The 27,813-nt window shown below is 34.8% G+C and overlaps 1 long non-coding RNA gene across 2 annotated transcripts in view; it reads right to left on the bottom strand.

Moving 5' to 3' along the window:
• Positions 1-353: 353 nt before the first annotated feature.
• LOC139081001 (uncharacterized) overlaps positions 354-27,813 on the bottom strand; it is a 205,012-nt gene continuing 177,552 nt past the window's right edge. The window contains exon 4 of one of the 2 annotated variants that reach the window (XR_011535925.1): positions 354-2,443. This is a non-coding gene — a long non-coding RNA (uncharacterized lncRNA). The remainder of the gene's footprint in view (positions 2,444-27,813) is intronic. The other variant, XR_011535924.1, reaches the window with a different exon arrangement.

The following is a 27,813-nucleotide window of genomic DNA, read 5'->3' as shown; positions in this document are numbered from 1 at the left end:
AGCACATGTCACTGATTTACAGGACATTTCCAAGGAATTAGAAAAATATTCTGAACAAAGGAATTTTCTTTAGAAGGGATACAGAGACTTCGAAGATGGCTTCTTTGAAGTACAGAACTTATTTTCTATCTAAACATTGTTATATATGTAAATATGTATGTCTCATGACATACAGCCAGATGGAAGAAAAAAAGAATTAAGGAAAAGTTCTGATTGTCTTTTTGTTTGTCCACTTGTTTTGTTTGTTTTCCTTTTTCCTCTTTGATGATCAAAATTATCCAAACTGCCTATTTGGATTTATTCTATTTTTCATTAAAACTGGTCAATTTTGCACGTAGCAAACAAAACATACATTTCAAAGTAATTATTTTATTTTTGTTTTAAGAAAATTGAAAGCGCATGTCATACATATCATTGAGAAGAGATGATGTAGTTATTTTTAAAATTTTAAAATTGTTTCAAGTATTTAAATTACTTGACATCCAGAAAGAGGCTATTTATCTAAATAAAATAGAATTTTGTAAGTGACCTTTTAAAAAATATTCTTAATCACATTGATTATTTAGAAAAGAGTCCATGCCTTTTACAAAGGTTTTTAAATAAAATATTGATTGTACAATAAAAGGATATATTATTTATCTTTAATTACAAGAAAAATGTGATACTTCCAACACAATAAGGAATGCAACTCTTCAATGAACAAATTAAATCAATTTGTATGCTGGAGATTGAGACCAGATGCCTTTTATGACCTTAAATTACGCAATTATGATCCTGTGTTTCCATATTTTGTGAACAACAGACCCAAGAATTTCCTGAATTGAATGAACCTTTTACCATATTAGCATGGTAAAATTACATTTTCAATTAGGTATTGCTGACTGTATTATTCAGACTGCTTATACTGCTGTTTGATAAGGTATTAAAGCGTGATTCAAAACAAAAAAAATTAAAGATAATCCCAAAGAAATATAAAATACCTTGTTTTCCCTTGGTTTAAGATTTAGAAATTATATAACCTCTATTTTATTATTGTCTTCCACAAACATCTGTTATGTTGTACCCTACCCTAAAGTTCATGATGTAAATGTCGTTTTCAGTGTTTGTGATTTTGCTTTTATTTTTCTTTCTAGTTCAGTGTACTGACTTTTCAAGTTCATTAGTTGTTTGAGCCCTCCTACTGTGTAGTACCATGGGCTTTGAAGAATTGAAAGTGTTTTGCATAGCAATTGTTCCAGAGAATCACACCATAATGTCAACAAAAAAATCAACTGCCAAATAAATGCAGAAAGTATTACTTTAATTCTGAATGACTTTCAGAACCTCTGTGCAGGTAAAATTTTGCTTCCAATAGAAATTTCAACAAGAAATTTATTGGAATAGATTACACAACAGAAGCAATATTAAGAAAAAATTAAAGTCTTTTTTTTTAACAAAATAAATCCGCTCCCAAACTGTTTATTTTTAATACACTAAAAGAAACTTAATAACTATGTCATTGTCAGTTATGATCTATAGAGGTAACAAAGATATTAGACCGATGAATAAGGTGTTTTTTTTGAGATTTATGCTATCATCAAAGCAGCCTTCACTTTTGTTTAAATCACCCACATATAACATTTAGTTCTGCATTTTAGATACATTTGTAGAAAAGGAATAAACTACAGTACTTTCCTGTGGCTTTCAAGTGCACCAAGATCCCACACATACAGTGCCCTCCATACAACACTGAGCTTAATACTCAAAGCTATTTGTCAACTGATAAAATATGTTAAAAAAAATTATACAAGAACTGAATGGTCCCTTGAAGCATCCATTAGAATTGTCAAATTTTAGTATATAAAATTAAAATAAATAAATAAAAACCCTTAAACCTGTTCTATTTAGCAACAAACTAAATATGTATGCTAATAAAATAGTAGGCTATTACAGAATCATTCTTGGTTATGAAGCATGACAAAAGATAAATCTCAGCAATTTGAATAAATATTTGCATTTATAATCAGATGGATTAATAATTTCTTAAACTTGTTGATTTATTATCAATGAAACTCAATAGGGCGTTTGACACAGAAGTCCTCCTAACTGAAGTGGATTGTTGATTTCCTGAAGCTTCACTTTTTTTTAATTTTTAATTTTTTTGGAGAATATGGGCAACCTTGGTAATACGTAGGGAAAAAGAAGTTAAGATAAACAGGTAGCTTGTAAAAGATCTTTGTCATAACTGAAGTAAGTGACAAGAGACAAGGTGTCGTCTGATTGTCCTGGTTGGTGATATTAACTTATTTTGTCACATACTGAAGATGAGAGGCAAAGTCTTCCAGGGGAAATCCTTCCCAGCAAGCCGCAATGTCCAGCAAAGATTTTATATGCAGAAAGTTGAGCATTCAGTGTGAATAAGAGGGTCTTGCAGAGACGGAGTGGGGTGTAACAATGGTAGTATCTGTAAAACACCAGGAAATACAGATAATCTTTATTTTACCAAGAAGTTTTCCATTCAGAATTGCTGATTCCTTTATGAATGCCTTGACTGAACTGAAGCTGGCCTAGGATCTTTATCTTAGAACTGAAAGATGTCTATTTATTGAGGATGGCCAAGAGGGCATTATTAGTAGCTGGTAAACAACTGTCATTCTAAGATTCTAAGATTCTAAGATTCTAAGATAGGATATCATGTTTAGGACTAAGTTAAGAGGTCATCTAACCAGACCATGACTCCTCAATCTACAAATATATGCAATATACAGTTCTTTAATTATGAGAAGATAAGCTTGGAATTATAAAGATTTCAACTTTATGTAGAGGCTACACCAATACTAGTTTTGCTACCTAGCAGGGAAGATATTGACAAGCTCAAGTTATCAAATAAGTCAGTCTCTTGTTTGGTATAAATGAGATTCCAAGTTGATCATGATTTTCCTAGGCTAAGGTAGATATAATACATAATACATATAATACATAAAGAACAAAATTTTTAAAGGTTAAACATTGGTCTTGGTGATAGATCGCTCCCAGGTAGCTTAGTGTGGGACTAGATTGGAATATATGGCCTGAGCATAGCAATTGTCAAGTGAGTCAAACAGGACAGGGTAACCTACAGGGTCATACTAAAAGCATTACTTTCAACACTTTAGGGACATGTGCAGTTTGAGTAGGCTTGGATCATAATTGAAGCTTTCAGTCACTGATTTAGGTTTTCTAATTACTGTGTGTGGTCATGGGTTTTCAATCAGAAGAGGTCACGAATTACAGTAAATATTAACAATAGGTAATAGTCAAAACAGTGTCTTACGTGTACCTATTTACAGAGCTTGATAGGGTTGGTTTTAGAGATCAGTGGTCCTTCTAGAAGTGAGTGTCAGTTGGTGATATCCATCCACACTCAAGAAGCCTTAAGCTAGTGGGAATCCAGCTGTTCTAGACTAGATCTGTCCACAAAGCTTTGTGATATCAATGGAAGTTAAGACTCCATCTGAAGTCAGGACTCAGCTCTCACAAGCATCACCAGGAAGTTGGAATACTCCTTCTACTATCCTTGGAGTAGAATGGATACTGCTTGCAAGAAAGGGCATTCAATGACTAAATTGCCTGCCCTTTAGCAGAAGAGGTCAAGCATCCCAACCTAGCATATGCCAACTTTAGGGCCAGCAAGTTGAGTTTATCCTGTTCATGATAGTGCTCAGAAGATGAAAAGCAACAGCAGGTGTGAAGACGTATGGTTAAATTCTACCCTCATAGAAATCTTTATTAAACCATAAAGATTGGGACTAATAGGTTATGGAGAGTTCCATAGAGTCAACCAGAATTTTATTTGCAATGCTAATAAATCTAGTATGGTGTGGAGATTATGTAAATCCACAAACGATGAGGGCCCAAACGCAATCGCTACTAAAGTTTATGAATGGCTTCTTGTCGATTATTGTGCTGGACCACCAAAGATGTTACTTAGTAGTAAGATGGGCATGTTGACCATATGACTTATTATCCACAAGTAAGACACTTTTGAAAAGGAATGAAAGCAATAAATATATATTTTTTAATTAAAAATTATCAACCAGAAAATCAGCTTTATGTCAATGGACAAATGAAAAATTGTGTTTAAACAAATTTTCAAAGGTAAAATTATTTATGAAAATGATATATGCACCTTAAATGAAAATATTTAAAAACTATTTCTATCAATTATTTGAATGTTACAATACTATAATTAAAGATATTAAAATAATAATATTAGCATATTTTCTTCAGTTTCTTAGTTTTCCTTTTTGATATTATACTTCTAGTGTGTTTCTGAAAATTTTACTTATTATTGTCTTAGAATTTTGATTTTTTCTAACATTTCTTATCATATTCTTTAAAATTGATTTTTATAGTTATCGATTTTAAATGTGATACTCTTAATTGAGTATTCTCTATAGTTTATAATATTCTCACCAAGAATATATTCTAAATATAGGTGCCACAGTATCTGTTAAGCTCAGTCAGTCACAGTGTCTATTAAGCTCTGTCAAATTCTGCTAAATAGAAATTATTCACAATTCTGTTTTTATAGTTAAACATATAAGCATCTGGCCCAATATTTTCACAGTTATTTGATTTTTACCTCAATTTAGAATATCTTTCTTAAAAATATTTTTACAAATAAAAGTCAAATAATTCGTGTCTATTTATAATTATTTTGAAGGTTTCCAGGTTTAGATACTATTTCTTTCCATTGAAGTACAGAATATAAATGTAACCAATTAAAAATGGGTGGCTGATCAAAGGATTCATCCCACAGGTTGAGATATTCCACAGCAGCATTATAGAATTTCAGATTATCTCATGGACAACATTCACACCTTCATTATTTTATTTGTTCAGTTACTACTTGCTTTAGTAGGAATCAATGCTACTAAATTTATAAGCTTTGTTTTCAATAATTTTATTTAGCTTATAGCTTCAAAATATGAACTCCTTTGTGCTACGTTCATTGAATACTCCAGTTAAAGATTTTCCAAATCATTTTGAACAAAAGGTACCTAAAATTTTAGAATATGTTTACATATTTTCAAATAGTTCAACAATCATTGTAGGATACCTATGTTGATTTACAAAGGGTTACAAAGTAGTTTTTTTAAAAAAATTCAAACATTGCTAAATTACTGTTGATAATAGACAGCAAGGATAGAAAATATGTGGTATGCTGAATAATTTTTGCATATTCAACATCAATTTCATTACAAAAAAAACCCACTACTTTAATTATGTAGATAAGTAATTTTACAATTTCAACAACTGAAGATTCCATTTTGATCAGAATACCATATCTTCTTATGCCACAACCAACCTCAAGTATTTTTCTGCTCCATAGGTTTATATTGCATATTATCCCTTCCTAAAAACTAGTATCACCTTTATTGTTGAATTTTAATTTAAATTTTAAAAAAGTATTCATAATAATATCAGATGATCACCTTCAACCAAATGAACTTCCAAAAATTTATCTTTGATTCTATAAATTGGAGGAAAAAATTCAAACTACTATTGGGATGAACTTAACTGACATTCCATTTGCTGGGTATCAATTAACTATTTGCAAAGTTAATCTTCTGATAATGATATAAACCCATTAACAAGTCTTACTTCACTTTTTTATGTGCATAAGCCAACTTGGAATAAAAACTGAGTGAAGTTCATTTGGAAGAACAAACATCTGATCTAAGTGAAAACTCATGCATCACAGAGGGGTATGCAATTGCACCATCTGTATCTGCACATTAAATGATTGTGAGAAAACTTTCTCAAAGTAGCTATTAACTTTTAAAATAGATGCTACTTATTCATCTAGTTTTCATGTGTCTTCTGTTTTTTGTGTTCTCAGCAATATTATAGTCCTCTTAGAAGATGATCAATATCAACAAAATTCTGTGCAAGATAATCTTCCTTCATTAAATTATCTGAGAAATATATTCAGTATTTAATACTTTATTGAATTTACTCTTTTTTTTAATAATGATGAGGGGGCGATATTGAAATTGATCAACAATGGGCAAAGTAACCCAGATTGAGATGCTTTTGACTTTTCAGAGGGAGGAATTCCTTTTTTTCCTGTTTTTCTTTCTTTTTTTTTTATTGCGGTTACATTGGTTTATAAGATTATATAAATTTCAGATGTATATCATTATATATTGATTTCTGTACAGATTACACCATGCTCACCACCCAAAGACTAATTACAATCCGTCACCACACACATGTGCCTAATCACCTCTTTTGCTCCTCTCCCTCCCCCCTTCCCCTCTGGTAACCACAAATCCACTCTCTGTCTCTATGTGTTTGTTTCTTGTTGCTTTTACCTTTTGTTTATGAGTGAGATCATACAGTATTTGACTTTCTCCTTCTGACTCATTTCACTTAGCGTAATACCCTCAAGGTCCATCCAGGTTGTCACAAAGGGCCGGATTTCATTGTTTTTATGGCTGAGTAGTATTCCTTTGTGTATATATACCACATCTTCTTTATCCATTCATCCCTTGATGGTTGCTTCCAAGTCTTGGCGATTGTGAATGATGCTGCAATGAGCATAGGGGTGCATATATCTTTGCGCATTCATATTTTTGTGTTCTATGGATAAATACCCAACAGTGGAATACCTGCATCATATGGTAATTCTATTCTTAATTTTTTGAGGAATCTCCATACTGTTTTCCATAGAAGCTGCACCACTTTGCACTCCCACCAGCAGTGTATGAGAACTCTCTTTTCTCCACATCCTCTGCAACACTTATTTCCTGTCTTGTTAATTACAGCCATTCTGATGGGAGTGAGGTGATACCTCATTGTAGTTTTGGTTTGCATTTCCCTGATAGTTAGTGATGTTGAACATCTTTTCATGTGCCTGTTGGCCATCTGTGTACCGTTTTTGGAGAAATGTCTGATCAGATCTTTTGCCCATTTTTTAATTGGGTTCTTAGTTTTTTGGTTGTTGACATGTATGAGTTCTTTATATATTTTGGATGTTAATGCCTTATCAGATAGATGGTTTGCAAATATCTTGTCCCAATTGTTAGGTGGTTTTTTCGTTTTGTTGATGGTTTATTTTGCTGTGCAGAAGAATTTTAGTTTGATGTAGTACCATTTGTTTACTTTTTCTATTGTTTCCCTTGCCGGGTCAGACATGGTACTTGAAAATATGCTACTAAGACCAGTGTCAAAGAGTGTACTACCTATGTTTTCTTCTAGAAGTTTTATGGTTTCAGGTCTTACATTCAATCCTTTAATCCATTTTTAATCCATTTAATTTTTGTGTACGGTGAAAGATAATGATCTACTTTCATTCTTTTTCATGTGACTGCCCCATTTTCCCAACATCATTTATTGAAGAGACTTTCCTTTCTCCAGTATATGTTCTTGGCTCCTTTGTCAAAAATTAAGTGTCCATTAGATGTGTGTGTTTATTTCTGGGCTCTGGATTCTGTTCCACTGATCTGTGTGTCTGTTTTTGTGCCAGTACCATGTTGTTTTGGTTACTATATCTTTGTAGTATATTTTGAAATCAGGGAGTGTGATACCTCCAGGTTTGTTCTTTTTTCTCAGGAATCCTTTGGCTATTTAGGATCTTTTGTTGTTCCATATAAATTTTAGGATTCTTTGTTCTATTTCTGTGAAAAGTGTTGTTGGAACTTTGATAGGGATTCCATTCAATCTGTAGATTGTTTTAGGAAGTATGCACATTTTTTTAAAGATATTCCATGCTCTTGGATTGGATGAATTTACTCCTTTTGTTAAAGTCAAGATTCTAAAAAGATTTATTATCATTAAATAAATTTACCAACAATATAAGTAACTTTTTGTAGATTTGTAGCACAAAATAAATGATAAAAACAACCCTGGAGGAACACCATTCATTCTATTTCTTACATGCTCTTTGGCAGGACAGCTTAGCTTCTGTTTTTCACATGCATATTTCCCCTACATTAAACTTATAATTTTCTGTGTCCCTCTACCCCTGCTGATGGGTACTTTAACCATAGCAGTATGCAATATGCTTCTTGCATATTGGAGGTCAAGTCATGGACCATATCACAGCCAGCATGAAGTCTAAGCAACCACTACTACCCAGAAATGAAACGAGTTAGCTTTCCCTAGTTACTAGTGACTGAACACAATTAAATTTGTTAGTGAACACCTTGCATGCTGTTTTTGATATAGAAGGGTTAGTTTTGTTGCCTCTGAAAAAGAAGTAGAAAAAAAGAGACTCATCATTGCTGTTCCTCTTTCAGATTTAACCAATTGTTAGAGTTTTCTCATCACTACACATTTGTCTTACATATTACTACACCAGAGTAAGACAAATTGAAGTAGAGGTTGACCATACTTATTTTGGCTTATTTTAATACAAGTAATAATGGTAATGGTGATTATGATGATAATACATAATTTAAAATGACATAATCCAGGATATATAATAAATTAGAGCAGAATTATTAGGCAATAGACTCCTTGTGATGGCTACCTTTATGCCTTCGTTAGCAAGTAGGAGTTCAGGAACATGACATGTACTATCCTTGTCCACTGAAAGCTTAGTTTGGCTTTTTCTGTCCCTCTCTCATCTGATTGGGGAAGAAGACCATGGCAAGTGTTAGTGAGCAGTACTTAGTAGTGCCTGTAGACAAGATCTCCCTTCTTTCAATTGAATTGGACCTGACTAGAGGTGGACAAAACTGTCGTCAACAAAGGGGAGAGACGTTCTTCTCCAATTTCTATGTCTCCAGGAAGAGTGACTGGACAGTGACCAAATACAAAGGTGAAGAGATCAGAACTAAAATTGTGGAGGCCGACAACCTCACAGGTGTTTTTCAACAAATTTTAGCTGAGTTTAGTTGAGTATTTATTTATGATTCCATAAATGGATGAAAAATAATCTTGGATAAACTGAATCTCATTTTAAGAACTATTTTGAAGTGTAAGGCAGAATAATGTCTCCTCTGAAAATGTTCACTTCCTAATCTCTGGTATTTTACTTGAGAAGATGTACTCAAAAGGAAATTAACGTTGCAGAGGTAATTATGATTATATCATGGTTACTTTTTATGTGTCAACTTGACTGAACAAAGGGATGTCCAGATAGCTGATAAAACACTGTTTCTGAGTGCATCTGTGAGGGTTTTGCCTGAAGAGATTAGCATTTGAATCAGTAGACTGAGGAAAGAAGATCCACTCCCACCAATGTGGGCAGGCATAATCTAATCGGTTGAGAGCTCAAAAAGAACAAAAAGGCAGAAAGGCAAATTCTTTCTCTGAGCTGGGACAGCTATCTTCTCCTGCCCTCAGACATCAGAGCTCCTCAGGCCTCCTTCGGACTCCAGGACTTTGTACTCAGACTGAATGTACCTTCATCCTAGATGGCAGATCATGGCATATCTCAGCCTCCATAATCGTGTGAACCAATTCCCATAATACATTTCCTACTATATATTTTTATATATCCTATCAGTTGATTTCTCTGGAGAACCCTAATACAGGTTACTAATCTGCATACCTGAAGATAGGGAGATTATCCTGGATTGTCCAGGTGTACCCAATGTAAATACATGGGCCGTTAAAAGTGGAAAAGGCAAGCAGAAGAGTCAGAGAGATGCAATGATGGAAGAAGACACAGGAGATATTTGAAGGATGAGAGGGACTTGAAGATAGAGGAAAGGAGCCAAAACATGCAGGCAATTTCTAGAAGCTGGAAATGGCCCTTAGCTGGCAGACACGCTGACCTCAGTCCTACAACAGCAAGGAATTGGATTCTGCTGACAACCTGACTAAGCAAGAAAACATCATCCCCCAGAGACAACAGAAAAGAATGCAGTCCTGCTGACACCTTGATTTTAGCCCAGTAAATTCTGTACAGGATTTCTGACCAACAGAAGTATAAAATAATAAATTTGTGTTGTTTTAAGATGCTAAGTTTGGGGTAATTTGTGACAGCAGCATTAGGAAACAAATACAGATTTTGGTACCAGAAATGGGGTGCTGCTGTAATAAATACCTAAAAATGTTGAAGTGGCTTTGGAACTGAGAGTGGGTGGAGGTTGGAAGAACATTGAGGAGCATGTAGAAAAATCCCAGATTGTCATGAACAGACAGTTAGTAGAAATTTGTACTTCAAGGACACTCCCAATGATGTAATGATGGCTCACAGACTGTAGAAGTGTATACTTGGAGAGTGCTGCCAGGAAAAGCTCAGAAGCCAGTGAGGAAATCATTAATGTAAACTGGAGAAAAGGGATCCTTGTTATAAGTGGCAGAAATCTTGGCAGAATTGTGTCCTGCAGCTATGTGGAAAACAGAAATAGTAAAAAATGCACTTGGATATGTAGCTGAGGAGATTTCCAAGCAAAGTGTTAAAAATGCAGCAAATTGAGAGAAGAAATGATAAGCAAAAAGGAAACAAGACTCAAAGATTTGGGGAATTTTCAACCTGTCCTGACTGAAAAAAACACTACAAAAAAACACTAATTAATTAATTCCTGATTCACTGTCAGGAAAACTGGTTCTGGAAAAAAAAAACATATGCGTGGCTGGACACCCTTTGGCTAGTACCTCAGAAAGATCTAAAAGCCACAGTATTTTCATGTAAAAGGCTCTTTTATGCGATTCAGGGTGTGACCCATAGAACTGTCAATCAAAGCATAGAAGATCTAAGAAGTTTGAGGGTATTGACCCTCAGCCATCTCAGCAAAAGCCAGAAATAGAGATGGGCTTTTATAGGAAAGATTGGTGGACAAGCCCTGAGGGTGGAACTTTGTGCCCCAAGAAAAGAGCTGAGAAACAAAAAGAGGATCATTCCCAGGCCATGAAAACTGATAGAAGTTGCCTGGCTGAATTTTGAAATTCCTTAGAAGCCATTGCTCCTTTTTCCTTCCATTTTCAAGCAGGATATTTATAATTGTTATCCTATGCCTGTCCTGCCAATGCATTGTGGGAGAAGATGACTTGATTCTTTAGTTTTCCAAGGCCACAGATGGAGAACTGTGTCTCATGGTAGAGTATACCCAGTGCCCCACTTATACCTGACTGAGATTATTTAGATTATGAGATGTGAGACTTTTGAGTTGATGAGATTTCAGTGAAATTTTGGACTTGAATTTTTTTTATTGTAGTAATGTTGGTTTACAACATTGTATAAATATCAGGTGTACATCATTATATTTCAATTTCTGTGTAGATTACATCATGTTCACCACCCAAAGACTAATTACAATCCATCACCGTACACGTATGCTTAATCACCCCTTTTGTCAAGCTTCCTGCCTGCTTCCCTTCTGGTAACCACAAATCCAATCTCTGTCTCTATGTGATTGTTGTTGTTTTTATCTTCTATTTATTAGTGAGATCATACAGTATTTGATTTTCTCTCTCTGACTTATTTTGCTTAGCATAATACCCTCAAGGTCCATCTATCTTGTCCCAAATGGCCGGATTTCATCGTTTCTTATGGCTGAGTAGTATACCATTGTGTATATATACCACAACTTCTTTACTCATTCTTCCCTTGATGGGCACCTAGGTTGCTTCCAAGTCTTGGCGATTGTGAATAATGCTGCAATGAACACAGGGGTGCATATATCTCTATGCATTTGTGTTTTCATGTTCTTTGGATAAACAGCCAGCAGTGGAAGAGCTAGATGGTACGGTAGTTCTATTCTTAATTTTTTGAGGAATCTCCATACTGTTTTCCATAGCAGCTGCACCACTTGGCACTCCCACCAGCAGTGTATGAGAACTCTCTTTTCTCCACATCCTCTGCAACACTTATTTCCTGTCTTGTTAATTACAGCCATTCTGATGGGAGTGAGGTGATACCTCATTGTAGTTTTGGTTTGCATTTCCCTGATAGTTAGTGATGTTGAACATCTTTTCATGTGCCTGTTGGCCATCTGTGTATCGTTTTTGGAGAAATGTCTGATCAGATCTTTTGCCCGTTTTTTAATTGGGTTCTTAGTTTTTTTGTTGTTGACATGTATGAGTTCTTTATATATTTTGGATATTAACTTTAAATTGATGCTGTAATGAGATGAGAACTTCGGGGAACTTGGCGTGGTATTTTGCATGTGTCAGACATGAATTCTCGAGGGCCACAGGGTGGACTGTGATATACTAACCAACCACCAGAATATCTAAACTGAAAAAGAATGACAATGTTATTTTTAAATAGATTATTTACATTACTGAGATATTACATGCAACACTTTATAAGTGTAAGGCGTACAAAGTGTTGGTTTGATACATTTATATATTGCAATATGATTACCAGCATAGCATTAGCTAACACCTCTATTATGCCACACAATTACGATTTCTTTTTTTTTGGTGAGAACAATTAAGATCTAGTCTTAGCAACTCTGAAGTTTATAATACAGTATTGTTGACTATATTCACTATGCTATGCATTAGATATCCAGAACTTATTTATCTACTAGCTGTTTGTACCCTTAAACAAAATCTCCCCAATTCACCCATCCCCCAGCCCCTAGTAACCACCGTTCTACTCTCTGTTTTTATGATTTTGGCTTTTTAAAGATTCTACATATAAGTGATATTAGGTAGTATTTGTCTTTCTATGTCTGACTTATCTCACTTAGCATAATGCTCTCAAGGTCAATATTTTTTAATATTCATTTCTCTAAAGACCAATGGCATTAAGCACCTTTCCATGTGTTTATTGGCCATTTGAATGTCCTGACTGGGGAAGTATCTGTTCAAGTCTTGACCATTTTTATATTGGGCTATATCCCTTTTTAATTGACTTGTAGGAATCCTTATGTATTTTAAACACAAGTCTCTTCTTGTTTGAGTGCATTACAAATATCTTTTTTTTTTTCCATTCCGTGACTTACTTTTTCATGGTATTTTTCAGAAGAACAGATATTCTTAATTTTAAGGTAGTTCAGTTTATCAATGCCATTTTGTGTCCTACATAAGAAATCTTTCTACCACGAAAGAACAAAGACATCCTTATATAGTTTTCTCCTAGAAAACTTGTTTTATCTTTCTTATTTAGATTTACAATCCATCTGATATTAATTTTTGTGAATGACGTGTAGGAGCCAAGTTTATTATTTTTTCTATATGAGTATTTAATACAGTGTCATTTATTTAAAAAGAAACAAAAAAGATAAATAGCATTTCCCCTGTGATCTGCATAAATCTTTGTCATTAGCAAATGTCCACATGTATGTGCATGTTTGTTTCTTGACACTCTATATCATTCCATTGACCTACATTTTATCGCTGAACCGAGAAACACACTGTATTAATTATAGAAGCTGTATAGTGTCTTCATATCTTGTAAAATGAAGCCTCTCATATTATTCTTCACTTAGATTTTTTTGGCTAGGCTTCATTTCTTGCATTTCCATATAGTTAAGAATCAGCTTTTAAATTTGAGCAAAAAAGATCCTTACAAATTTAATTGGGATTTCATTGAAAGTATATGTGAATTTGTAAGAACTGACATGTTTACCATATTGATTCTTCTAATCCATAAACATGATATATCCTTCTATTTATCTTTTATTAAAACAGTTTTTTTTGGAGTAGTTTAAGTTTCACAGCGAAATTTAGGGGATGGTCCAGAGATATCCCATACGCTCCCTTTCTCTACACATGCATAGCCTCCCCCATTATCAATATCTCCCACCAGAGTGGTACATTTGTTACAAATGATAAACCTACATTGACATATCATGATCACCCAAAGTCCATACTTTACATTACAGTTCATTCTTGGTGTTGTATATGCTATGGGTCTGAGAAAATGTATAATGACACCTATCAATTATTGTGATATCATACAGAGTATTTCTGCTGCCCTTAAAATCCTCTGTGCTCTGCCTGTTTATCCTCCCTTTCAACCCCTGGCAACCCCTGATATTTTTACTCTCTCCATAGTTTTGTCTTTTCCAGAATGTCATATAGTTGAAATCATACAGTATTTAGCCTTTTCAGATTGGTTTCCTCCATTTAGTAATATACATTTAAGGTTGCTCCATATCTTTTCATATCTTGACAACTCATTTGCTTTTTTCAATTTAAGCTTTTTTAATTTTCCAGGCTTATTGAGATATAATTGACATATTACATTTTATAAGTTTAAGATTTACAACGTGTTCATTTGATATATATTGCAAAATGATTACTACACAGCATTAGCTAACACTTCCACCCCATCACATAATTACCATTTCTCTTTTGTGGTGAGAACATTTAAGATCGATGCTCTTAGCAACTTTTAAGTATATAATGCAATGTTATTAGGTATAATCACCATGCAGTACCTTAGATGCCCAGGACTTACAAATATTATAACTGGAAGTTTACGCTTTGACCAATATCTCTTCATTTCCCCCATTTGCTAGCCCCTAGTAACCACTACTCTACTTTCTTTTTCTTTGAGTTCAGCTTTTTTAGATTCCATATATAAGTGGTGTCATACAGTATTTGTCATTCTCTATCTGACCTATTTCATTTAGCATAATGCCCTCATTTCATCCAAGTTGTTGCAAATGGCAAGAGGTCCTTCTTTCTCTCAGAAGAATAATATCCCATTGTAAATATATGCCATAGCTTCTTCATCCATTCATCTATTGATGGACAATTAGGTTGTTTCCTTATCTTGACTATTGTAAATAATGCTGCAAAAACATGGAGTGCACATAGCTCTTCGAGATCCTGTTTTTATTTCCTTTGGATACATAACTAGAAGTGAGATTGCTGGATTATATGATAGCTCTATTTTTACTTTTGTGAGGAACCTCCATACTGTTTTCCATAGTGGCTGTATGATTTACATTCCAATAGTGCACGAGGGTGCCCTTTTCTCCACATCCTTGCCAGCACTTACGATCTCTTATCTTTTTGATAATAGCCATTCTAACAGATGTGAAGTCATATCTTGTGGTTTTGACTTATGTTTCCCTCATGATTAGTGATGTGGAGCACTTTTTCATGTATCTGTTGGTGATTTGTATGTCTTCTTCGGAAAAATGTGTATTTAGGTCCTTTTCTCATTTTCAATCAGAGTTTTTATTTATATTGGCTATTGAGTTGTATGAGTTCTTTATAGATTTTGGTTATTAACCCCTTTATCAGATATATGATTTGCAAATATTTTCTCCCATTTTGTAAGTTGCCTTTGTTGATTGTTTCTTTTGCTGTACAGCTTTCTGGTTTGATGTAGTCTCATTTATTTTTGCTTTGTTTCTTGTACTTTTGGTATAATATCCAGAAACTCGTTGCCAAGACCAATGCCAATGAGGTTTTGCATTATATTTTCTTCTAGGAGTTTTATTGTTTCAGGTCTTATGTTTAAGTCTCCACTCCATTTTCAGTTAATCTTTTTGGGTGGTGTAAGATAGGGGTCCAGTTTCATTCTTTGGCATGTAGTTTTCTAGTTTCACAATACCTACTTAATGAAGAAGCTACCCTTTCCCCATTGAGTATTCTTGGCTCCCTTGCCACATGATAGTTGACTGTATGTGAGGTTTATCTCTGGGTTCTCAGTTCTCTTCCATTGGTCTATGTGTCTATTTTTTATGCCAGTAACACATTGTTTTGATTACTATAGCTTTGTAGCATAGTTCAGAATCAGGAAGGGTGCTGCCTCTGGCTTGTTCTTCTTTCTCAGGATTGTTTTGGAAATCAGGGTCTTTTGGGGGTCCACACAAATTTAAGGATTTTTTTTCTAGTTCTGTGAAAAATGGCATTGGAATGTTGATAGAGATTGCATTGAATCTATAGATGGCTTTGGGTAGTGTAAAGAATATTCATTCTTCCAATCTGTGAACACGAGGTCTTTTTCCATTCGTTTGTGTCTTCTTTCATCAAAGTCTTGTAGTTTTTGGTGTGCAGATCTTCACCTCTTTGGCTAAATTTAGTCCTACGTATCTTATTGTTTTTGATGCTATCGTGAATGAGATTTTCATTATTTCTTTTTCAAATGTTTTGTTAGTGTACAGAAATGCAACTGATTTGTGGATTTTCCTTTTGTATCTTGCAACTTTGTTGCATTTATTGATTAGTTCTAACAGTTTTGGGGGATCTTTTAGCTCATTTCCTTTCATCACTGGAGAATAGTCTATTTTCTGAATGTACCACTGTTTATGCATCCATGCGTCTACTGAAGCACATCTTGGTTGCTTCCAAGTTTTGACAATTATGAATTAAGCTACTATAAACATCCATGTGAAGGTTTTTGTGATGACAGTTTTAAAATTTGGGGGTACCAAGGAGTGTGATTGTTGGACCATATGGTAAAAGTATGTTTAGTTTTGTAGGAAACCACCAAACTGTCTTCCAAAGTAGCTGTACCATTTTGCATTCCCACCAGCAGCAAGTAGTTTCTGTTGCTCCACATCGTAGACAGCATTTGGTGTTGTCAGCATTCAGGATTTTGGCCATTCTTATAAGTATATAGTGGTGTCATTTTTGTTTTAATTTGAATTTCCTTGATGACATATGATATGGACAATCTTTTCATATGCTTATTTGCCTTCATTATATCTTCTTTGATGAGGTGTCAAGTTCTTTGGCCCATTTTTTTATTTGAGTTGTCTGTTTTCTTATTGTTGAGTTTTAAGTGTGCTGTGTATATTTTGGATAGCAGTCCTTTATCAGATGTGTCTTTTGAAAATATTTTCTCCCATTCTATGGCTCATCTTCTACTTCTTTTGATACTTTTGCAGAGCAGAAGCTTTTAATTTTAATGAAGTCCAGCTTATCAATTATTTCTTTTCTATATCATATCTTTGGTGTTGTATCTAAAAAGTCATCACCAGTCTCAAGGTCATCTGGATTTTCTCTGTGTTATTTTCTAGGATTTTTATAGTTTTGCATTTACATTTAGCTCTAAGATCCACTTTGAGTTAATTTTTGTGAAGAGTGTTAAGTCTGTGTCTAGACTTTTTTTTTTTTACGTGTGTATGTCTAGTTTTTCCAGCACCATTTGTTGAAAAGACTATCTTTACTCCATTGCATTGCCTTTGCTTCTTTGTCAAAGATCAATTGGCTATATGTATGTGGGTCTATTTCTGAGCTCTCTATTCTGTTCCATTAATCTATATGTCTATTCTTTGCCGATAACATACTGTCTTGATTACTGCAGCTATACAGTAAGTCTTGAAGTCAAGTAGTGTCAGTCCTCTAACTTTGTTCTCTATCAATATTGTCTTGGCTGTTCTGGGTCTTTTGCCTTGCCATATAAACTTTAGAATCAGTTTATTGATATCACAAAATAAGTGGCTGGGATTTTGATTGGAATTGCATTAAATTTATGGATTAAACTTGGGAGAACTGATATCTTGACAATATTGAGTCTTTCTATCCATAAACATGGAATATCTCTCCATTTATTCAATTATTCTTTGATTTCATTCATCAGAGTTTTATAATTTTCTTCATATAGATCTTGTACGTATTTTGTTAGGTTTAAATCTAAGTATTTCATTTTGAGGGGAGTGCCTATGTGAATGGTATTGCTTTTTGAATTTCAAATTCTACTAGGTCATTGCTAGTATAAAGGAAATGAACTGACTTCTAGCACATTAACTTTGTATCCTGGAACCTTGCTATAATCATTTATTAGTTCCGGGAATTTTTTTGGTTGATTATTTCAGATTTTTGACATAGATGATGTCATTTGTGAACAAAGACACTTTTATTTCTTCCTTCCCAATCTGTATACCTATTATTTTCTTTTCATACTGCATTATCTAGAACTTTCAGTACAATGTGGAAAAGGAGTGGTGAAAGGGAACATCCCATCTTTGCCTTGTGTCTAATCTTAGTGGGGAAGCTTCAAGTTTCTCACCAAGTATGATGTAATCCATTTATTTTTATATTTTTTAATGCTTAATAGTTTTCTGTACAAATTTTGTACACTTTTAAAAATCTTTCTTCACATTTTAATTCATATATGCTATTGTAAATGGTAACTTCCAATAAAATCACTTAAATATTTATATTAACCTTGTTATAAGCAATGTTGCTTAAAGCTTACGTAATAAATATCTGACCTTTATTCTCTAACAAATGAGTACCACAGTAACTGACTCAGTCTTGGATTCTAAGAGCCATTCAGCTAGTTTTATGTTTAACATCCTCATTAGAACTACAATTTCCCAAGATCACAGCTTTAAAGCAAACCACGGAAGAAATCTAAAGATTACCAACTACATCATATTGCACTGCTCTAGCCTTCCATCAACTAAATGCACTTAGAATAAAATCCAAAATCCATAACGTGGCCTACAAATCACTACATGATCTGACTAATACCAGATTTTTCAGCTTCATCTCTTACTATTCTCTCTCCCTATGCTCCAGATACATTACCAATTTTTAGTTTCTTCAATAAGTTTGTGCCTGCCAGGATTTTCTAAATGTACTAGTTCCTTTGCCTGGATTTTTCCTCTTTTCTTACTTCTTACCTGTGGTTAATTCCTACTACTTATAATTGTATTTGCCTAAATATTATTTTGATAGTAAAGATTTTTCTTCCCTTGTAGACTTTATTACCCCAACATTATAATCTTAGTTCTCTCTGCTGTTTTCCTTCATAGCACACATTACCATTTAAATTAAAGAACTGTTTTTGTAAAATGACTCTTTCTTGCTACAGGACCACTAAGGTAGTGTTATTTCTTCCCTATTCACTGATGTTGGTCTTCTTGGTTTATACTGTATCTGATACATAATAGGAATTAATAAATAGGTGTCAATTGAATGAAAATAATGGATCCTGAATGAATATATGAATGAATTCACAAACAAAAAGTATCAGGGACAAAACTATAATGGAAAGCTAGGGAGAAAGTCCACTTGAGGAATCAACATGAAGAATGAAAGACAATATATAGAAAGCAGGCTAACATGATAAGTTGGAAATGGGAGTGATATTAGAGTATGTGAGTCTGAGTTTGGAAAGATTTTCTTATCCTTTAGGAGAGAGCCACAAATACCTTTTAGAAGATACCTGCAGCCCTAGTGTGGTAAGTGGAAAAGTGACTGAAAGCCACATATAGGACAAAAGGAGCATTCAAGGAAATTAACCATGAAAGAATGAGTTGGAAGTAAAAAAGAATTCTAGAGATTTCCTCAAATTCATGAATTGCCACTTACTTGATAAAATTATTGTGTCTTACAGTCAAATAAAATTACACTCGATCAAAGAGGAAAGACATAATATGTAGGTATATTTACTGCTAAAATTCTCCTTGTTCTAAATTTGCTAAGTCTTTGTTGTAATTCAGTGTAGTCACTAGTACTGGTTCCATGCTTCAATACACTGTCATTAGCAAATTAACTAATGTGTTTTTTACTAGGCATTCTAGTTCGTTAATAGGAATGTGCTAAACTCTTAATGACATGATAGACCATAAAGTCTATTCTGGAACAATTAATGTCCATCAAATTCATGACTTGCCAAATAAATAGTATAGCCAGTTGGAATGATGAGCCATAATGATAAAAATTGAGCTTTTCTTTGTGGAATTTTGCATAAAGATTACCTGTTTGTTAACTCCTTAATTATATATTTACGCAAAATTTGAAATAACTTAGGAAGTGATAGGACATATTAGTGTATATTTGATCTTTTCAAACCTTGTAATTTACTCATCACATAGACTTTAATGAAGAGAAAAGCCTTTAGGCAATGTCAAGGTACTGAAAGGAGCCAAAAATCCTGTGACTAAAGCAGGATTTCCACTTTGCAGTGGTATGCATTACTGTGAAAGTATAAAACCTTGTATCTGCAAATAGTATTACTCTTCCTTATCTGCAACAGCAGTCTTTTGATAGTTTGGTCCAAACAAGATTATTTGAGATCTATATATATACACTGCTAGGTATAATGGGCATGGCAATAATTAGGAAATTAGCAGCCCACAAAAGTTTCCAAGATTATGATTTTGTTTTTACAAGGGAGTCTAAGTCTTCAGTAATTTAGACTCAAAGGATAAATTCAAGTATAATTATATTCCTGGGCTTTTGTCTTTCTCTTTATCAGTAGAAAACCTTGAGAGAGTAACTAACTGTGGTAACAAGAGGACTTCATAACGTAAAGCTGCACATGCAGAGAAATAACATAAATCTTTACAAACATTAACAAGTAAGGCAATAGTAACATTTGGTCCTTTTATGTTTGTTTTCCCATCATAATTTCACTGAAATACATATTTTTCATATAATGAAATTTATTCTGGTGAAACTATAGTAAATGTGTTTCACATGAGTCTTATTCCATCTAGACAAAATACTAGCATTTATAGTATGATATAAATCTAGCATTGTTAAAAATACAAAATACTAAATAGCAAGTATTTTTGATGTATCTTACATTCAAGATATTTGTACATATTTTCTTTAACAGGGAAATGTTCTTGATTTCTATTCACAGATTAATCTAAAAATAGTCCAAAAATGTGTTTTGAGTGAGCTTAAAAGAGTTGTTACCTAGTCCAAACTTAGGTAAACAGTGAGTTACTTAGAGAGGAAACCATGACTGCTCCTTATTTCCTTCACCTAATTTTAAAAAATGAGTAGGGGCTGGCCCAGTGGCGCAGCGGTTAAGTTTGCACGTTCTGCTTCTTGGCGGCCTGGGGTTCACTGGTTCGGATCCTGAGTGCGGACATGGCACTGCTTGGCAAAAGCCATGCTGTGGTAGGCGTCCCACATATAAAGTAGAGGAAAATGGGCACGGATGTTAGCTCAGGGCCAGTCTTCCTTAGCAAAAAAAGAAGAGGACTGGCAGTAGTTAGCTCAGGGCTAATCTTCCCCAAAAATAAAAATATAAAAAATGAGCAGATTGAACTATATGCTTTCTAAGGCTGGAAGTATTATAATTATGTTAATTTCACCTTTTTCATCTAGATATTTCAGCTATGAAACATCTTTCATTTGTAGCCATATGAAATCATTTTATTATAGAATTATGAATTTGTCATTAAGGATATTTATGTAATAGGTACACTATTTGTTTCTACAATGGTCTTTGACCTACTGTATCAAAGCAGACATAGGTATTATTACATACTGTATTTTTAGAATTTTTCTTGTGTAAAATATTCCTTTCTTTTCATCACTGTATGTTTTCTTTGCTAAAAACATTCCTCTCTCTCTCTCATGCTCTCTCTCCCTCTTTCTCTATCTCTACACATAGAGATACATGTGCGTTACTGTTGCATAACAACTTATCTGCAAATCTAGCACCTTAAAACCACTGATATTTATTATCTTACACGGTTTCTGAGGGATTGGTTTAGCTAGGTGTTTCTGGCTCATGGTCTCTCATGAGGTTGTAGTCAAGCTGTTGGCCAGGCTGTAGCCATCTCAAGGCTTGATGAAGGCTGGGTAATCCACTTCCAAACTCACTTAAGTGGTTGCTGGCAGCTTTCAGTTCCTCACTAACAGTTGACTGGAGTTCTCAGTTACTTGCCACATGTGCTCCGTAGTGCTGCTCCTAAATAGCAGCTTTCTTCTTCCAGGGCAAGTGATGAGAAATAGAGAGTGAGAGAGAAAAACAGAGAGAGCAAGAAAGATAGAGAGAGAAACTAAAATGGAAGCTACTTTCTTTTAATAACCTAAACTCAGAAAGTATATCACTCGGGAAGTTTTCTTATCATTAGAACATAGTTACTAGGTGAGCCACACTCAAGAGCAGGGGATGTCTTCCACTTCTTGAAGAGAGAAGTGTCAAATAATTGTGAACATATTTTTAAAACCACCACAACATACAATTTAAAGAGAGAGAGATTTAAATCTTACTACTTTCACTTAGATGATTATTCAAAGTGGGAGCAACAAATGAGGCTTTTTTATAGAAAATGATTCTCAAGTTTCTTCATCTGCTTTTCTGTTATTTGACTTAATGCCATTTTTCACTGAGTATAGTGTGCAATACAAATATTAGTTCTGAGATCTCAATCAAGATTCTTCTGCTCCTATAAAATAATTTTTGTTGTTACCCTTAAATTCAAAGAGGAAATATACTATTAAATTGTTGTATCATTAAATATTTGTGGGTAGAAATGCGTGTCTGGAATCCTGGAATCCTGAAGATATATTGTTTGGGGACTTCTGGACAATATCACCTGACATTTCACTGGACAGTATGACTGCACATCCAAACATTTTGCTTTCTTCCTGCTTCCTAGGGAATGTAGTTTTGCTGATGCTAAGTTTGGCTGGAGAACAGAAAAGTCCCAGGTCCTAGAAGTTTGTTAATATTTCATATCATGGGTATTTTCTTCAATTATTTCTGAATGAGACAGCAAGAAATAGCTATTCTAAGTAGGGCATAACCCTTGGTGGACATTATCCCCTACAATCAAATGGCTACTTTAGGGATTCTAGGAGCCAAGGGAAGCTGCAATGAGATACTGCCTTGCTTGTGCTATTTCTGCCTTCCTCAATTCTAGAAAAGGTGGTGTCCCTGGCTAATTTTATTGCTGTCTGCCTCTGTGTGTGTGTGTGTGTTTATGGCGGTCTTTGCAATCAATCCGTAGCTCACCAGAAATATTTAAATTGTTTTTTGAAAAGTTAATAAATCTATTAATAAAATCTAATAATCAACAATGATGATAATTCCAAGGACCAGAAATTCTGAAAAACATTTCATAAATGGTGATGTTGGGGAAAGAATTATATCCTTAAACTTGTTCATTGCTTCTTAGTTCTCACTACTGAAAAAATAAACAATCTACCTTTCCATGTGAAGAAAGAAAATTACAGAGTTACAGCAATCTCATCTACATCTAAGGTTTTAATGTTCAATGATATCTGGATTATTAGAAAATAAGTAGGTTAATTATATTGGCACTTAGATATATTGAATGCAATTCATGATTAAAAAAATGAGTTCACCTTTGACTCCGTTTGAGGGATAAAATGATAGTGGCTGAAAAAATAAAAAGTCATTGTTTATGATACATTTGCTTAAGGTTTTAACAATCCTTAAGACATAGGTGGAACTGAGGTTCTGGAGAAATCCCACTATTAACATAACTATTAACATATTGGGATAACTTCCCAATATCTTCACAGATAACATGAATGCTAATTTCTTTTTTCATTGTGTTTATATAAAATCAGTGTTATTGTTTGGGTACTATATTTTCATGCATTATTTCCCAAATATCCTACAGTATAATTTTTAACTTTACTCTCCTTAGAACACAATAGATTGGAAACCAAGGTAAGTTAACTGATATTGACACAAAAGAACCAGGCCAAAGTGGCATATTAAAAAGCATAACTATATAGTGATTAATCAGAAGAACTAAGATTTTAGAGATAAAATGTTGATAGAAGAAATAAATGAATAGACTTCCTATTAAGAAGAAAGATGTCCCATTTAGAAAAATGGCACTGCTGGATGATTAATTTTAAAAAGTAAGGATGGAATTTGAACTGGAGTACATCAGTGTTCTAGGGGGTGGGGCAGACCTCTGCGCTAACAGGCCTGGGGAAGAACTCCAATGGCGTCTTCCAGCATCTCTAGAATTAGGAGAGGAAGGCAGAGAAGAAAAAAGAAATAATTTAAACAGTGAGGATAGTCATTCTCAAGAATGTCGGAAACGATACTTGTGAAATTTAGCATTAACTATAATAAATAAAAGCACCAATTATTCCTCTTAGGCCTTCTATTTTAAACAACAGAAATTTATTGCTTCACAGTCTGGGGGCTAGAAGTATGAAATCAAGGTGTCAGCAGGATTATGCTCTCTCTGAGGGCTCTAGGGGAGAATCCCTCCTTGCCCCTTCAAGCTTCTGGTGTTTGCTGGCAATCCTTGGTGTCATTGTATCTTCACATCATCTTCTCCCTGTGCATGCCTTTGTTCACAAGGTGTTCTCCTCTCTTATAAGGACACTGGTCATATTGGACTACAGGCCATCCTACTTGAGTATAATGTCATCTAACTAATCTGCAATGATCTTATTTCCAAATAAGGTCACATTCTGCCTTTCTGGGACTTAGAGCTTCAACATATCTTTTCTGGGGATACAGTTCAACCTATAACAGTGGCTTTCTCTTTTTTTGCTATTATAGCCATTAAAACAATGAAAATACTTGTGTGTAGGTATTTGTGTACAGCCATGGGTCTTTCTTTAGATAAAATTTCAAAAGAGGAAATGTTGAGTCAAGTTGTATGTACCTTAGCATTTTTGTAATGTATTGTTAAATTGTCTTCCCAAAAGGATTCATTTATTTACCATCTGCCCAACAGTGCATGAGAGAGCCTGTTTTCCCATATCCTTATGAACAGTTACTGTTATCATTAAAAAAAAATTGCCTTGTTTAGGCAAAACATTATCTTAGTAAAGAGGAAGATAAAATATTTTCCTTTTTGGGCTAAAATTTATTTGAGATGGATCATAGGCTTAAATGTAAAATTTAAAATTATAAAATTTTTATGAGAAAACATAGGGGGATATTTTCATGACTTGGGTATTGACAACGATTTCTTAGACAGCATACAGAAAGGAATAAACATAAATTTAAAATAATAAGTTAGGAACTTTTTAAATTAAAAAATTAAAAACTTCTGCTCATCAAAAGACACTATTAATGAATTGAATAGACAATTCACATACTGGGTGCAAATAGTCACCAAGCAGATATCTTTTAAATCACTGGTAGCCAGAATATATAAAGAACTCCTCTAAATCAATAATAAAGATGCAAACAATTCAATTAAAATATGAACAAAAGGTTTGAACTGACACTTCACAAAAGAAGATAAATGAATGACCAATATTCACTTGAAAAGATGCTTGACATCATTAATAACTGTAGATTATTTTGGAAATTCTTGTTAGGGAAATTCAAGTTAAAGCCCAAAATGAGATATCACAACAAACCTACCAAAGTGACTAAAATGAAAAAGACCAGCAGTACCAAATGCTGGTGAGAATTTGGTGCAATCAGAACTTTTCTACACTATTATTGGAATTGTAAAATGGTACAGCCACTTTGGGCAAAGTTCTGGCAGTTTATTAAAAATCTTAACAGACAGCTATGTAAGACCCAGCAGCACACTTCTAGATATTCATCCAAGAAAATCAAAGCATATGATTACAAAAGTCTATTATTAGAATGGTCATAGTAGCTTTATTCATATTAGCCTCAAAACTAGAAACAGTCTAGTTGTCCAACAACAGGAGCATGAATAAACAAACTATAGTATATTTGTATAATGACATACTACTCTGCAATAAAAAGGAACAAACCATTGATTAAATAACACATAGATGAATCTCAAAAACATTATGTTAAATGAAAATAGACAGACAAAATGGTACACACTGTATGATTCCATTTATATAAAATTCTAGAAAATACAAAATAATCTATAGTGACAAAAAACAGATCAGTGGTTGTCTAGGTAGTAGAGGGAGGGATGGATTTCAAAGTAGCATGAGGAAACTTTTGTGAGTGAAGGGAATTTCCAGTATCTTGAGTGTAATAATGGATTACCGCATATCTACATATGTCAACTATCATTACCTGGTGTGCTTTAAATATGTACAAATTATTGTACTTCAATGACATCTGAATAAAGTTGTAAGTAAAAGGATATAAGCAAATATTGACATTAAGTTAACATTCATGCTGAAGAGTTTTGTGGTAAGGTGTACTAATGTCTGCAACATCCTTGGAATTGCATCATAAAAACAAGATGAATTGACAGATTAATGGGATGGATAGATATCTGGTAAAGCATGTAGAGAAAAACTAATTACAGAATCTAGAAGATGGCAGCATAGGAGGACTCTGAACTCACCTTGTTCTGCAGAACAAAACAAATTCACAACTACTCTTGGAACAATTACTCCTGAGAGAGAACTGAAAACTGGATAAAAAGAACCCCCACAACAAGGGGCAGTGCTAACTGAGGTGGAAGAGGCAGAAATTCCTTTCTGGATAGAAAAACACCATTTTCGAGCTGTGGCAATTCATGGCCAGGAGCAATCTTAAGGTACAAATCTTTTCCTAGAGGAGTGGGTGATCTAAGAGGGAGAGCTTTGCCACAATAAGGAGCTTTTGGACTCAGCACGACTGAGATGATCGTCATAATATCTGACTTTGCTGGTTATTAACAATAATGAGGAATACCCCAAGAAAAGCTATAGAACAAAAGAGAAAGAAAAGCCTGCCCTTAAAGGACCCATGCACAAATAACCTGTTTCAGAAAGCAACCTAAGATCACCAGACAGAAAAGTGCACAGTCCTTTGGTGAAAACAAACTCACTTGATAGGCTCTGAGCACATTTTGGTGAGAAGAGAGACCTCCCCAGTCTGGGACCACCTCACCAAGGACGGAGAAATTAATGGCAGCCAATATTGTGACCTAGTACCATTGTGCTGACAGAGATGCTGGAAGACGCCATTGGAGTTCTTCCCCAGGCCTGTTAGTGCAGAGGTCTGCCCCACTCCCTAGAACACTGATGTACTCCAGCTCAGCCAGTGCAGGCAGCCACCCGAGGGACTGGCCCCACCCAACAGCAGTTCTTGCAGCAACTTTTGGGCCTGCATGTGCAGGGTGGGTGGGACCTCTGCAACTGCGGCAGGTGAGTGGATCCACTTCTGTAGGGCAGGGCATGCATGAGGGACTGGGCATGAACAAGGGGTAGGCCTGCATTGGTGGAGTGTGTGGGGCCGCTACAGCAGGGTGAGTGGGTGCGGGTCGGTGGGTTGTGGCATGTGCACAGGGCAGGACTGTGTTGATGGGGTGTGTGGGCCTGCGGGTGGTGGGGCTTGTCAGCTGTAGCAGACTTCTGCTTCTCAAACAGCCACATAGGGGATTGGCATCACCTTCCAGTGCCAGAAACAATTGTGTGCTACCACGAATGGTGCCAGCCCCAACCAGCTTCCTTCCTAGGTTTACAGCAATTATAATCCCCTGAGCCTAGCATCCAGCCATGCTGGGACCTTCCCACTTAACAGCAAAACTGGAGCAGGAATGTGCTATTAGACCTTCAGTCAATTGTGCTGGGGCTCCCCATACCCAATAAAGTGACCAAAGGGACGCTAGCAGCCACAGGCAGCTGAACATTAGAACCAACTGGCCAGGGGGACAGCCTAGCTTCCCTATGCACCTGCAGGAAGAGCAACCCTGCACAACAGAAGGACACATGTAGCCCACACTCAGGAGTGTAGATGACACTCCTGGGACATCTGGAACTGGTGACAAGAGGGAAACACACAGCTGGGCCTCATATGGCATCTCTTACCTACAGCCACTTCTCCAAGAGTGGGAGATGTAGCTTATCTACCTAATATGTAGATATAAGCTACAGAGAAAGAGGGAAAATGAGGAGACAAAGGAATAGGTTCTAAATAAGGTAACAGGAAAAATCCTCAGGAAAAAAACTAAACAAAACAGAGATAATCTACCTGGTAAAGAGTACAAACTAATGGTCATAGGGATGTTCACTGATCTTAGGAGAAGAATGGATCTATTCAGTGAGAACTTCAAAGAACTGGAAAATATGAAAAAGACCCAGTCAGAACTGAAGAATACAATAATGGAAATCAAAAATTCACTAGAGGGACTCAATAGAAGAGTAGATGACACAGAAGAACAAATCAGTGAGCTAGACAAAGACTAGAGGAAACCACGCAAGCTAAACAGATAAAAGAAAAAAGAACTAAAAAGAACAAGACAGTCTAAGGGACCTCTGGGACAACATCAAGGGCACTAACATCCATATTATAAGTGTCCCAGAAGGAGAAGAGAGAGACAAAGGGGAAAAGAATATATTTGAAGAAATAATAGC

This window comes from Equus przewalskii, chromosome X (genome assembly GCF_037783145.1).
Source record: "Equus przewalskii isolate Varuska chromosome X, EquPr2, whole genome shotgun sequence".
In the NCBI taxonomy this organism is placed as follows: domain Eukaryota; kingdom Metazoa; phylum Chordata; class Mammalia; order Perissodactyla; family Equidae; genus Equus; species Equus przewalskii.
This window is presented reverse-complemented; position numbering and strand designations above follow the sequence as displayed.